Below are 14,042 nucleotides of genomic sequence, written 5' to 3'. Positions count from 1 at the left end.
ATAGCTCCTCTTTCCCCATCTCCACTGTTTTTTCTACTTGACTACTTTGTCGACTCCATTTTATTTAGGATTTGGAACATTTTCCAAAGTGGCCTAAGAATAAAGCCTAAGGAAATAAAAAGTTGTGAAAGGTCCAGGATGTTACACACTGCCAGTCAGATTTATATACTCAGCTTTTATTGGGCACTTATTATGAATCAGCACTGTGATAAGCACTGGAGACATATTGGCAGGCAAAATAGAGTAGCTGCCTTCAAGGAGTCTACAGGAGGAAGAGTCAAGTAAAAAATAAATAATAATGATAATAACAAACAACATGATAGGTGTGAAGTGATTTACAGTTTACTGTTGGAAGACCATGGAGACACTTGACACTAAATCTGAACTTGTGATGAAATCACAATCAAGTATCCCCTCTATTAGGTTCTATGGACAATATAAGAAAGCAAGAGGCATAAATGAGTCATGAAAATAAGTTATTCACACATGCACATAATTATTAAAATTAAAAGGTAGTGTATTGGAGTTCTCCAGAGATACAGAATCTACAGGATAGATAGATGATAAATAAAAGATATATGGGTGGGTAGATAAATGGAAACCTAAAAAGCTGTATTTCAAGGGATTGCTTCTTGCAAATGTGGGGGCTGGCAAGTCCGACATTTGAGGGCAGACCCCAGAAACTTCCACGCAAGAGTTAATGCTGCAGTTTTGAGGCAGAATTTCTTCTTCCTCGGGCAAACCACAGTTTTGTTTTTAAGACATTTCAACTGATTGGTTAATGCCCACTCACACCAACAAGAATAATCTCCTTTACTTAGAGTCAAACTGATGTGCTCTGGAGAAAACACCGAAGGTGTGGCTGGACAACTTTTACTAAAGACATTGGGTGTATGACTTGTGGATCCAATAAACTATCTCAGCAGAAACCAATAGAGATAGAGTTATCCAGAAAAGATGTGTGGAGGGCACTCTTGTTAATGGCTTGCACCCCAGTGAATGACACAGGAAACTGATGAGGTTTTAAGAGATTCATACCACCAGAAATGTCACCAGCTTGGACTGAAAGGTACAGGAGAGGGAAGGGACAAGATGAAGAAAGAATGACTCTGAGGGCAGAGCCATGGATGCAAAGACCAGAGCCCACAAGACCTCCTTGGGCTTCACGCGTGAGGCCACCCCAGAGGACAGCGAGTGTGCTCCTGCCCAAAATGATCCAAATAATTCTGATTTGGACTTGGGTGACAACTGATGGAACAGCAAAGTGTTGAAGATTTAGGGAGGAGGTCTAGAGAAAATTGACCCAGATTTGAATTTAGATTTTACTCTTAGTAATAGCGAGATATTTTTCTTCTAAAGCATTTAAACTGTTATGCAACTGAATATAATATATTTTCTTAAAAGCAATTAAAGATACTATACAAAAGATGTATTATCTATATTACATAGGGAGAAAATATAAATACACATTAAAATATTCAGTTACCTGACTTTAATTTTCTTCAGTTTTCTTAGTTTCATTTTCTAGAATAAACCTCATTTCGTAATGAAAAGAAATTTTTTATTTGTAAGGTAAATATGTTATATTATATCATATTATTTGCACTGTATTGAGCAAGTTTTTTGGTGTCAGACCCATTAGAGTATTAGTGTGGAAAAAACAGTGATTTGATAAAAAAAGACTTGATTTCTAGATTTATTGCTGCCTTTCAATACTTGGACCGTAGACAAGCCCTCCTAAGCTCTCTAAGGCTATTTCCTACCCTCCACACCTCACAAAGTAAGTGTAAGAATCAAATGAGGTTATTTATAAAGACCGTAATTCTCAGTATAAATGTTAGGAATGATTATTGCAAAAAATAATTTTAACATTATTATCAGTTTCATATACACAAGTAATATGCATTTGTGTTCTTTATTAAATAGGTATTTTATCATATGGAAATTATCAGTGATTTTATAAAACATTTATATTGGGTCATAATAAAGCAGCACATTTATGTAGGATCATGTAAAATCTCCAATAGACTGTGAATGTTTGCATTTAAGTCAAATAACATACTATGTATCTAAAACCATTTGAAGCTTTATTTTAAATGAATAAATGTCATGTTTGTTGAAAGAAGGTAACCAATAAGCACTGAACATTTTGAACTGAAAAAGAGAAGGTCAACTAATTGTGGATTTAACCACATCGACATTATACCTTCACAGCAATACCTAGATTAGTGTTTGAATAACTGAGCACTATTACCTAGCCGAGTTGACACTTAAAACTAACCATCATGGGCCACCTGGCTGGCTCAGTCCATGGAGGATGTGACTCTTAATCTCCAGGTCATGAGTTGGAGCCCCACACTGGGTGTAGAGATTACTTAAAAAAATAAAAATAAATAAGAAATTTTAAAACTAACCATCACAGGCAGTATATGCTAATTGCCAGACTAATGGTACCTGAAGACTGAAATATCAAATGGATTTGATGGTAAAGTACACAGCCCTGCACAAGGGCACTTCTAACCCCCATCTCCTGTCTCTCTCTGCACCCCTCCCCCCACCATGTTTCCTCGCCCCGCATTGAAGCTCTGCCAAAAAGGATAGAAATAACAATATCTGGCATTTCCACTCCTCATTTGACTGTTTTTACCTCTGTTGTAACTTTCCTTTTCAAATGTCAACTTTTAGAGGTCAAGACACAGATTCATGGGGCACCTGGGTGGCTCAGTCAGTTCAGGTCATGATCTCAGGGTCCTGGAATTGAGCCCTGAGTCGGGCTCTCTGCTTGGCGGGGAGCCTGCTTCCCCCTCTCCATCTGCCTGCCGCTCCCTCTGCTTGTGCTTTCTCTCTTTCTCTCGTTCAAATAAATAAATAAAATCTTAAAACACACACACACACAGATTCATGTTGTTTCTCCCAGGCATTATATTTGAGAAGTATTTGTTTTCCTATCACGTGAAGCTCTTCTCTCTCATTAAAAACTTGGGTGAGGTTTATAAGGACACATGGGTGAAAACAGTACCACTTAGCATGCCAAGGCATTTATTCCTTAACTGCAAAAGGACTACTTTTCTTCTCTTAGATTATTAAAAAAAACCTTGTTTGACTTTGCAAAACTTGCAGTAAATGAGACTACATCTGACCCCGTTTCCCTCTGGGAACATGGTCATATCATGACACTTAGGAACCCCCTTCCATGAGGCATCCTCAACATTCGTTTCTAGCCTGTTCATGCTTGTTTAAGAGCCCCTTTTATTCAGCTTGCTAATACAAAATGAAATCTAAGTTTCCTATCACATCATTTCCCCTAAATGTTTACAGAAATTATGGTATGTGCATGCACACATGTGTTTATACACGTGATATTTCTGTGTATCAGAGTGTGTGTGTGTGTGTGTGTGTGTGTACATTTTTTTGCAGAAGTTGTGTCATTGATTTTCCAGATTACTGTCATCAAGATAAAATAGGAATTGCCATATTTAATCTTAGCAATAAAACTACTGCCAAGCATTGCAATCTAGCTTTTTAGCTCTTACTGCTAAGATTTCTGTCTTCACATTTATGTTTCCTGTTAGTTCCTGTATCAATTTAGAAAAATGTAAAGGGTAGCTATTAAAAGATATCTGGAAGGTAAAATGAATTTGCTACTCTCAGCAGAAAGGAAAGATGTCCACTGTTTAGCTTTCTTCTCCTAAGCAATCATTTGTTTTCCAACTTGCAAAATGAATTTTGAAACAATGCCACATTATTGCCACAAAATATTAATAGGCACAATTAGTATATTGATACAGGTTTGATTCTACCATCCTTCATTCCCTTTATGTCATTCTTCTTTTAATCTGCTATGACAGTTCAGTAATGGAGCCCCAGAAATATGACTTTAGGGCCAGCCAGACTACTAATCATCAATATAGCATTGTGTGTTGTCCATCAGATACGTGCTCCTATTTCGTCGGCAACCACAATAATCTGTAAAATTTCTACTCAGAGAAAATGCTTTCCAAGATTCCTTTACAAGCAAAAAATTTAATGGGATGCTGAGTTTGATCATGACAGGGATTTTTTTTTTTTTTTTTCCTGCTGAGCAGGTTGTCATTTTAGTTTTAACTACAGGATACAGGACAGAATTGTTAAAGCAATCCAATTATATAAGCTATATCGATGCAACAAAGATGAGGCTTTAGACCACCTTCGTTATTGGCTCTATAATGGGATCTGCAGGCCACCTCTAGGTTGTTTAACAGTGGTCACTTTGGGGGTTCTTGGCTTAAACTCATACCCCAAGTAAAATAATTAATGGCCAACTACGTGGATTCCATCTTGAACAACATTATAAACAGATCTACTAAACAAACCAGTTCTCCTCCCAAACTGGCACTTATCAATGATTGTCACTTGAAAAGAACATGAATGAATGCTTCCAGGATGTCCAAGGGGGGCAAGCCAGCTGCCTTTAAAAAATATTTGTACAGATCGGTATCAATTTCTCTCTTGTAGCATATGCCACTCCTGTTATGAAGGAAAAGCCAATCCTCCCAGCTTGGGACAAATCCACAAGTTTGGGGCATTCAGTTCATTCTGCCTGATCCTGGAAAGTCGTAATTTATTTTTCCTTTAATGGACAGAGGACGACATATGTTTAGTGCAGTATAAAACAGTTAAGGGTGGGCGCCTGGGAGGCTCAGTTGGTTAAGCGACTGCCTTCAGCTCAGGTCATGATCCTGGAGTCCCAGGATCGAGTCCCACATCGGGCTCCCTGCTCGGCAGGGAGTCTGCTTCTCCCTCTGACCCTCCCCCCTCTCATGTGCTTGCTCTCTCTCATTCTCTCTCAAATAAATAAATAAATAAATCTTTAAAAAAAAAAAAAACAGTTAAGGGTATGGCCTTCCCTGTTAATGGTAGATGATCTATTCAATCTGTGCATTGTGTGTTATATATATTATGGCAAGTGTTTCATGGTAAAGCCGGATAGGCTGTAAATATTTTATATTCAGTGTAAACACAGAAAACTGAAAACATCTTGAGGTATAGATGTCTCTTCAGTGCTATGATTATGGAAAAAGAAAACTTATTTGCTTTGTTTTACCTTTTATTTAGAACATTCATTATTTCTTATGAAAATCATAGATATCAGCCAAATTTGGTGTCTATTAGCATCTTCTCACACACCTAGAAACATAAAGACAAACCTACATTATTTCAGAATATTGTTATTTATCCAGAACATACTTAGTTCATTATCAATCAGCATTGATATATATTGTATTAATTGTATAGTATTATAGGAAAGGGTTATAACATAATCATGGCAACAGTCTGACTCTCCCAGAACCCAAGAATATATACAGTTGACCCTTGAACAGCAGGGGGGTTTAGGGGCACTGACCTCCATGCAGTCAAAAATCCACATACAACTTTTAACTCCCCTAAAACTGAACTACTAATAGCCTATTGACTGGATGACTTACCCATAACATAAGCAGTTGATTAACACATATTTTGTATGTTATATGTCTTATATACTGTATTCTTACAATAAAGTAAGCTAGAGGAAAGAAAATGTTGTTAAGGAAATCATAAGGAAGAGGAAATTCATAATTACAGTCCTCTACGGTATTTATCAAAAAATATCTGCATATAAATGGACCCGCAGAGTTCAAACCCTGTTGTTCCATTGTCAATGGTATTATAAACCTTCAGGTTTAAGGGTGAAAGACAAGGCCCGCTAGGGTTGCCACCTACGAGCACTAGACCTCCTAATCAGGCATTCAGCACCGACTGAACGTTGGAGTCCACTTATGGTTAACAGAAGTGGTCATGTACTTTCAGTTATAAGATGAATAAGTTCTTTGGGTCTAATGTACAGCTTGGTGACTGTAATTGATAGTACTGTGTTGTATAATTGAAATTTGCGAAGAACCCTTTCTTAAGGGTCTTCACCCGCCTCCCCCCCAAAAAGGTAACTGCGAGGTGATGGATGTGTTAATTAACTGGATGCCGGGGATCCTTTCACACTGTAAACATGTATCAAATCATCACATGGAAGACTTCAAATATATTACAATTTTGTTTGTCAATTATACCTCAGTAAAGCTGGGGAGGGAAGAAAACGAAAAAAATTAACCTTTCACTTGAAGAAATATAACTGTTGTCTTATAATGTTATCACATTCTCATTAGTAATTATAAACAAATCAATACACATTTTGGAGCAGGAAAAAAGGAGTATAAATACCAAGATCGATTCGTTTTCTTGTCACTGATTGATTCATTATCAACCATCAACTGGTAAACCTTGGATTTCATTTCTCTCATCAGAATAAAGGTATTAATTAGCCAATTCTATTCACTCCCTGCACTGTTGCTCTCCCTGTTGAGGACCAGCACTCTCTACTGCCTGCTGTGCTGATATGTGTAGATATATAGACACAGATACAGATATAGAGATAGAGATAAATTTCCAGGCCCTTCTGACAACTATAAATAAGTGAGCTATTTATGTATGATTGATGCTTCTTTTTCCTGCTCTTCTACAAATCCCATGAAGGCAGAAACTATCTGCCCCTTGAGCAATGTGCTCCCAATACCTAGAGCATAAATGCTACACCTGGAAGGCATTCGATCAATAGGTGTTGAGTCAGTGATTAAAGATGAACGCATGCATCTCCGGCCACGGTTCTGTGTCACCTCAATCCTCTGGACTACAGAACTCACCTCATTACAAGTGCCCTGCCCACAGAGCGGCCTCACTCTGATTCACTTTCTACCTCACGACCTCCTTTTTCTCTCCCAAGTGCAACTCCAACCTACTCCCCCACCCCCGCCCGACTGTTTTACCATTGAGAAAATGGTCTTGACTGGCCCAGGATGCCGGGACCGTAAGTGACAGTGCCAGATTGCCATCCCAGTGCTCTGACCCCAACTCCTTCCAGCAAATCAAAGCACGGCTATTTCTGTGCCTCGTTCTTTCCTCCTGCGATTTGTAACCTATTCTGATTGAATTCCTTGTACCTGCCTCTTTCATTCATTCCATCACTCTTGGATGCAAAGTTCGGGCAAAATCAGCTGCTGGATGATGTGCCAACAGATTCTTTTCTGCAATGCATGGACTTGTTTGGGACTCCCCATTTTTTTCTCCCAGTCCAGTCATTTGCAAATGCAATGTGGGAGTCCAGTCGCATTCATCTGACCGCAGGGATAGGCAAAAGTCAGTGAGGAAATAAATTTACTCCTGCAAAAGTAAAATAATTTTTGTGGAAATATTTCCAAGCTGTTTCACGCTTCTTCCTTTCTTAAACAAGGTGTGTTAATGTCATCCAGTCTGGTCTTGCAAAGTCAGGAGAACTACATATAGAGGTAGCAAGCTTCAAGTGCTAAGCTTCAATTACTTAAGAAATTCAAGCCTTTCCTCCTCCCCTGGGGTCACATCAGTGAAGAGTCATGGGTGCTACATGAGCGTATCAGTTATAATTGTTAAACACCGGACTGGGACAGCGAGGCTGGTGGACATATCTCCTCCGTCGGCATTTCTTCAAATGAAAACACCATCTGTTAGAGGTGCTATAAGATAGAGCTACCTGGACTGATAATGGCGTGGTATATATTGAATGGAATTTGAACCCCAGAAGCTCAAAGCTTTAAATGCCCTTCACTTCCTTTCTGTTATTCACTGTGTGTCAAGAAATCTCCCCTCTTCCCCACTCCCCAGCCCTATATAGTGCAGCTAGGGAGAAAAAACAAAGCTGTCACAATGATGGACATATAGAAAATTATGGCACAGGTCTCACTGTCCCCAGATCCCAAGGGAGAGGACATAGTGCTATGTTCATGATCCTGTAGCATCCAGAGTACCACGAATATAGAACGCTATTTTGTGAGGCTTTCTTTCATTAGCTCCATGCCCCTTGCTAAACAGGCGCGAAGAAAGCCCCATCTAAAAGTTGGTACTGACTCACTGGGTGTGTAAAGTCAAGTATGGTGGGCTCGCTCCAAACCTGAGAAAAGGGACATTTGAATCTAATACAGTCAGCGTCTCATTCTCTATAAGATATTGATAGAATAAGCTCTTCTGACTGAGCTAGCAGTTACTGAAATGGACCCAGTGTTTAAGAAATTAGTATTAAATAAATACAAAATAACTAATAATGAGGACAGACAAATGTATAGCATGCAATATTGCTGAAATACTTCATAAGGAGCATATGACTTCCTAAACAACTCTGAGTTTATTTTATAATTCAGTGATGCAATAGTTATAAATTGAAAGTCTTGAGAATTCCTGACTTAAAAAAATAATAATAATAAACCTAAACCAAGTGCCATTGAACTAAATGTGAATTAAACTAAGCTTATGATAACAAAAATGAACAAGCCTTGTGAAAATCCTGAAAGGAAAACTTTAAAGAAAGGATCTTCTCTCCCTACGCCAGAATACAAAGAGTAACATCAACAGTAATGAAGTGTGCTGCCAACATGTGCCCTTGAGCTGAAGTGATGAAAATGGCCCTTCCTCCCCAGACCTGCAATCATGAGACAAAAATCAGACAAAGTCAAATTGAAGAACATTCTACAAAATGCCGTTAACCAGTACTCTTCAAAACATACAGTTTCATTAAAAACAAGGAAAGACCAGGGCTCCTGGGTGGCTCAGTCGGTTAAGCATCGGACTCTTGGTTTCAGCTCAGGTCCTGATCTCAGGGTCAAGGGATGGAGCCTCACGTCAGGCTACATGCTTGGTCTGGAGTCTGCTTGAGGTTCTTTCTCCCTCCCTTCCCCCCTGCTATCTCTCAAATAAATAAATAAATCTTAAAAAAAAAAAAAAAAAAAAAGGAAAGACTGAGAAACTGTCACAGCCAAGACAAGCCTAAGAATTCATGATGACCATAATGTGGGATTCTAGATGGGATCCTCGAGTAGATAAAGGACAGGAAGGAAAAACAAAGGAAATCTGAGTAAAGTATGGACTTCATTCATAGTCCTCTGTCAGTATTAGTTCATTAGTTGTGACAAGTGTGCTAGAACGTTAGCAGTAGAGGAAATGGGGTGCAGGGTATACGGTAACTCTCTGTATTACACAATTTTTCTATAAACTAAAATTACTCTAAAATAAAATGTTTACTGAAAATATATGACAGATATAATTTTTAAAAGGATCTTCTGATATAGTATTTGCAGAGGAAGATGCTTTTTAGTTTATAAATTATTTCCATAATTCGTGACAGTTCTCACATCTGCTACTATAAAATTCATTGCAGCTTCTCTGCCTCTTGGGAAAAAATGCATTTAATTATCAGCGAAATTCAACTCCAGCTTGTTATGATGAATGATTTGAACCTGTCAGCTTTTTTCCCCCCTAAAAACAAAGAGCTGAAATGAAATACAGTCTTCTTCCTCTACTCCCTTCCTTCCACCTGCTTCACTTAATTGATGAAGGTTTGAGTTTTTGTTAATCTTTTTGAGCGCCTCTCAAAGATGCAGAAAAAGCTAATATGATATCATTGTATCTCGCTAATGTGTGTGCTTTGTGAAACTGGTACACCCTGCCAAGACATAAATTACTTAAACTTTGATAAATGGGTGGAAATCAAGGAATGTTCAAACAGATAAAGCACAGCAATTCCTCTTTTTTCTCCCTTTTTGAAACTCCATTTTGTGCTTGCAGTTAAATGTTTTTGCATTATTACTGTAATACGATGGGACCAATGGCAGTGGTGATAGCCATCGAAAGCCCCAGCGAATACAAAAATAACCAAAGAGATACAGCCATGTGTTTTGTCAATAACATCTCACAACGCTGACTTGGACAGAGTGGTTTGTCAACAGGTTCAGAACCACATCCAGTCTCTCCCAGCGTGTCCTTTTGCTGACTCATTCAGTAGGTTGGAATCAAAGATCGACAAACACATTCTGTTGGCAAAGAGAGCTCACCTGTGCCTGTGATCTGGCTATGACTCAGATGCCAGTGAGACTGGACATATGAGGAAACGATTGATTGATGTTCTGAGGTTGAGAAAGGTGTTTTCTACTCGGTCACTAATTTATCATATGGCACTGAACAAGCTGCTTGATTAACCATTAATCAGTTTCCTGGAGGCCCGAGAGTTCATACAACCCTTTGAAGACAGTTCTTGAATAGGAAACATGGTGCTATCCACTGGACCATGCAAGAGCCATCAGTCACTGAATGCCTTTTGCCAGAGATTGGGCTCAGTAATTTCCATCCATTCTTTTATTTGGTCCTTACAATCAATCAGCAAGGAAGATATAGGTGAGAAAATGGGCTCGCGTCAAACACTCAAGTGAGGGATGTGAGGTCATCAGGCACCGGATCCTTGTGCCTTTTCTACCATGCTGCTTCCATACTGGGAGTGTAGGGATGAGTGTGGAGCAGGGTTATAGGTCATCCAACCCCTAGTCATCCCTGATTAGGTCTTTGAGGTTAAGCATGAGCCTTGGGGACTTAGATCATACAACCATCTTTGCAGACCTGGTCTAGGAGAGGGTACCCTCTGAGCAGTGATGCAGTCATCATAACAAAATATTCCAGGGGGAAGTCTGAACAAGTTAAACCAAAGGGAGAGTGAGTTGGGAGAGGAGGTATAATTGTCAGCTTTTTTAGGACAATTAGCAAAATATTTACCCATTTAATTACACTCTTCTCATTATCTGATAACTTTCTGAGATTCGGGTTTAGATTTGGAAATCAGTATTCATGATAACTGTCATGTATTTTAAAGTAATAAACAGGGAGGGGTGCCTGGGTGGCTCAGTTGGTTAAACGTCTGACTTCAGTTCAGGTCATGATCTCAGGGTTTTGGGATTAAACCCTGCTTTGGGCTCCCTGCTCAGTGGGGAGTCTGCTTGTTCCTCTGCCTCCTCCCCCCCTCATACTCTCTCTCTTTCTCAAATAAATAAATAAAATCTTTAAAAAAATAAAATAATAAACAGATGAACTTATACACAGCTTTTCTCAACTTGTTTAATATTGTTGTCAAAGTAAGTTAGAAATGTGATGATCTAGGGCAAAGCAAAAAATTAAAATATATGTACATCTACTTTTTATCTAAAAATGTCTATTATCTAAAAAACTGGGGCACCTGGGTGGCTCAGTCGGTTAAGCGTCTGCCTTGGGCTCAGGTCATGATCCCAAGGTCCTGGGATTGAGCCCCACATCGGGCTCCCTGCTCAGTGGGGAGCCTGCTTCTCCCTCTCCTTTTGCCTACCACTCTGCCTACTTGTACTCTCTCTTTCTGTCAAATAAATAAATAAAATCTTTAAAAATAATAATAATAATAGAATAAAATAAATAAAATACTGTTAGTATTTTCCTTAGAGCAGGGACCAATTATAGGTCTGTGCTATTAGTTAAATTTTACTATTTTTTATATAAGCCTACCTTAAAATCAAGAGCTCCTTGAACGGGTTTGAACAAGTAGAGTATTGTGTTAGAATATATTTTTTAGAAATCAGATTACATTTTAAATTCTCATATGGAAAATCTTTTCTGAAGAGTTGAAGAGCCTTTCTAAAAGCAAATAATTGCATCTAAGTTATGTTTGATAAAAATTTTTTTTTTTTTTTACACTTTAATTTCTTAGGGTAGTCACGTATGTTTGGGTCAAATTGTTATGACATAAATTACTACAAAGAAAGTCTTCATATTTCTTTAACATTCAATAAACAATCATTTAGTATTATTCTTCTTGTTTTTGTTATTATCATTGAGTAATCTCAGAACCAGCTCAGCAGAAGTCCCAGAGATAAGAGGATTTCTAACATCTGTCTCATAATGGCATCTACAATGAGTAAAAGGCCAATACCAGTTAACTTGCAAACTTATTTGTCATTGAATGATGGGTTCACTGTTTATAGGTTTTCAATAATGGAAAAGTTAGGAGAAAATCAGGCCAAGCACTAAATGAGGAAAAATGATCCAGGTAGAAAAAATTCAGGAAAATGTATAATGTAAAACAAACATTTTTGGGGGGCAGGGGGAGATCATGTTGCTGCTGGGAACAAAGAATGTTCTCATACTTCTGAGCAAAAAAATATTTTTGAATGGAAAATAGGTCTTAGTCCTGCTAATAAAGCATTGATCGGCAGCACTGTGTATAAGGGTAAGATCTGAGATTTTTTTAAAAAACAATTTAGAAGGGGAAAATGCCGGAGTGGAAGGAAGGCAGGAGTGAGGAAAGAAGTTTGCAAGTTGTACCAAGTCGAGGAGTAGAGATCATGAAGTAAGGTTCTTGTGGATGAGCTTTTCAGCAAGTGGAAGGTATGTCTGTCAGCATGGACCAAGCAAGGCACATCTCATGAAATACTGGAAATGGATGGAAAATAGATAGCAGACTCGGGGCAACAAGAATCACAACCACAGAAAAGAGAAATTAGACCTTGATCAGCAAGGGGTTTCTTATCTGCCCGTGTGTCCTTGGACGTCTTACTGGGGAGAGACTGGCCATGTCAGTTGGACCAGACTTCATCAGTCAGTTCTTAAGAAACTCAAGTCATAATTGAAGCCAGCACTGAACCCCATGGGCTAGTACCAAAGAATTTGAATGAGATTTGCACATTGTAATTAAGAGTATTCAAAATCAGGGGCGTCTGGGTGGCTCCGTCAGTTAAGTGTCTGCCTTCGGCTTGGGTTATGATCCCAGGGTCCAGGGATCAAGCCCCACCTCAGGCCCCCTGCTCAGCGGGGAGTCTGCTTCTCCTTCTCCCTCTGCCCCTCCCCCCATGCTGTCTCTCTCTTTCTCTCAAATAAATAAATAAAATCTTTAAAAAAAAACAAAAAAAGACTATTCAAAATCAGGAAGCTAGTTACAGTGTCAAAAATACCCAGAATATTTTGAGCCAGAAATCCAGAGTAAGGATTCTTCCTTTCCTGGTGAATATACTCACCTTTCGACATCAGCAGAAGAAAGAAGTATCAACTCAGGATACCTAAACCCCTAAGAAGGTGGATACAGATTTAGGTTCTCAAAATAGTAAGACAATGCATCATTTCAATTTGCCCTTCTGCCAAATCTTAGTAATTTAAGGGGAAAAAAATTTTAAAAATACTAGGCATTAAGAAGAGCCTTCAGGAAATTAATCAGAGGCAAATATATATTATGTACCCCACCCCACCCCCATCTCCCCGCCCAAAGTACACAAAAAGAAAAAACCCGCAGATACATCGAAGTCCTTGGTTCCTGACTCTAACGTCGTCTTAGGGATGAGGTATAGGTGAAAACGGTTGTCACAAAGCTGTATTAGAACTTAAACTCCTAAACGTTTGTCCATGGATCTATGGAAGATAACCTCATGTCATTAAGCTCTACCATATGTTCGAGTGCAATATTTATAATCCAAGCTGTCTTCTTTTTTTTCTCAAAAATTGGATTGAAAGCAATAATTTTTGTAATAATCTGAGACAAGTTGTACCAGGTGCTTTGCCAAGTTTGGAAGGGTTGGGGAAACAGTTCATAAATACAGCTTCACTTCTCTCTCATCCTTTTCATCATGCTGACAGTTTTCTGGAGAATCATTACCAGAGTGGTTTGTGCCATTAGAGATAAGAGGCTATCTGTGTTTTCACTAGAAACCTCTATTTTCCGGATTTTATAACTCATCCATAAATATTCACTCCAGGCAACAGTTTCATATATAATGATTCTGTCCCTCAAAATCAATATTGGCTTAACTAAATGATTTTTAGAAGTTACGAGGACTCTTACACTACAGAAAGAATAAAAAGAAACATCAGATGCAGATAAAGTACTATGGTTCAGTGGGTGTGATCCGAACCACATTCTGTGGAATCCATAAAACATTTGTATTCTTTCTTAGCAATTCTTTCAGTGTATATAATTCTGTTGTAATAAAATTTATTGGATAATCTATAGTCTGTTATTAATTCAAAATAGATGTTTCCGATTTGTTTCTGTTTCTGTAAGGACCACAAAATTTGAAATTATGTTTTTTCAACTAAAACTTTTGTAGAACTTTCTATTACTATTCGCACTCCTCTTTTTGTTACAGAGTTTGAGATGGAGTTATATCAAA

At 38.4% G+C, this 14,042-nt stretch overlaps 1 protein-coding gene across 1 annotated transcript in view; it reads left to right on the top strand.

Moving 5' to 3' along the window:
- The window catches only part of NXPH2 (neurexophilin 2), a 112,325-nt gene that overhangs the window by 96,862 nt on the left and 1,421 nt on the right, over positions 1 to 14,042 (top strand). The gene's annotated exons all lie outside the window — the stretch shown is intronic.

The sequence above is a fragment of the Halichoerus grypus genome, chromosome 4 (genome assembly GCF_964656455.1).
Source record: "Halichoerus grypus chromosome 4, mHalGry1.hap1.1, whole genome shotgun sequence".
Taxonomy (NCBI): domain Eukaryota; kingdom Metazoa; phylum Chordata; class Mammalia; order Carnivora; family Phocidae; genus Halichoerus; species Halichoerus grypus.
Note: the sequence above shows the minus strand (reverse complement) of the source record. Positions and strands in the feature narration are given on the sequence as shown.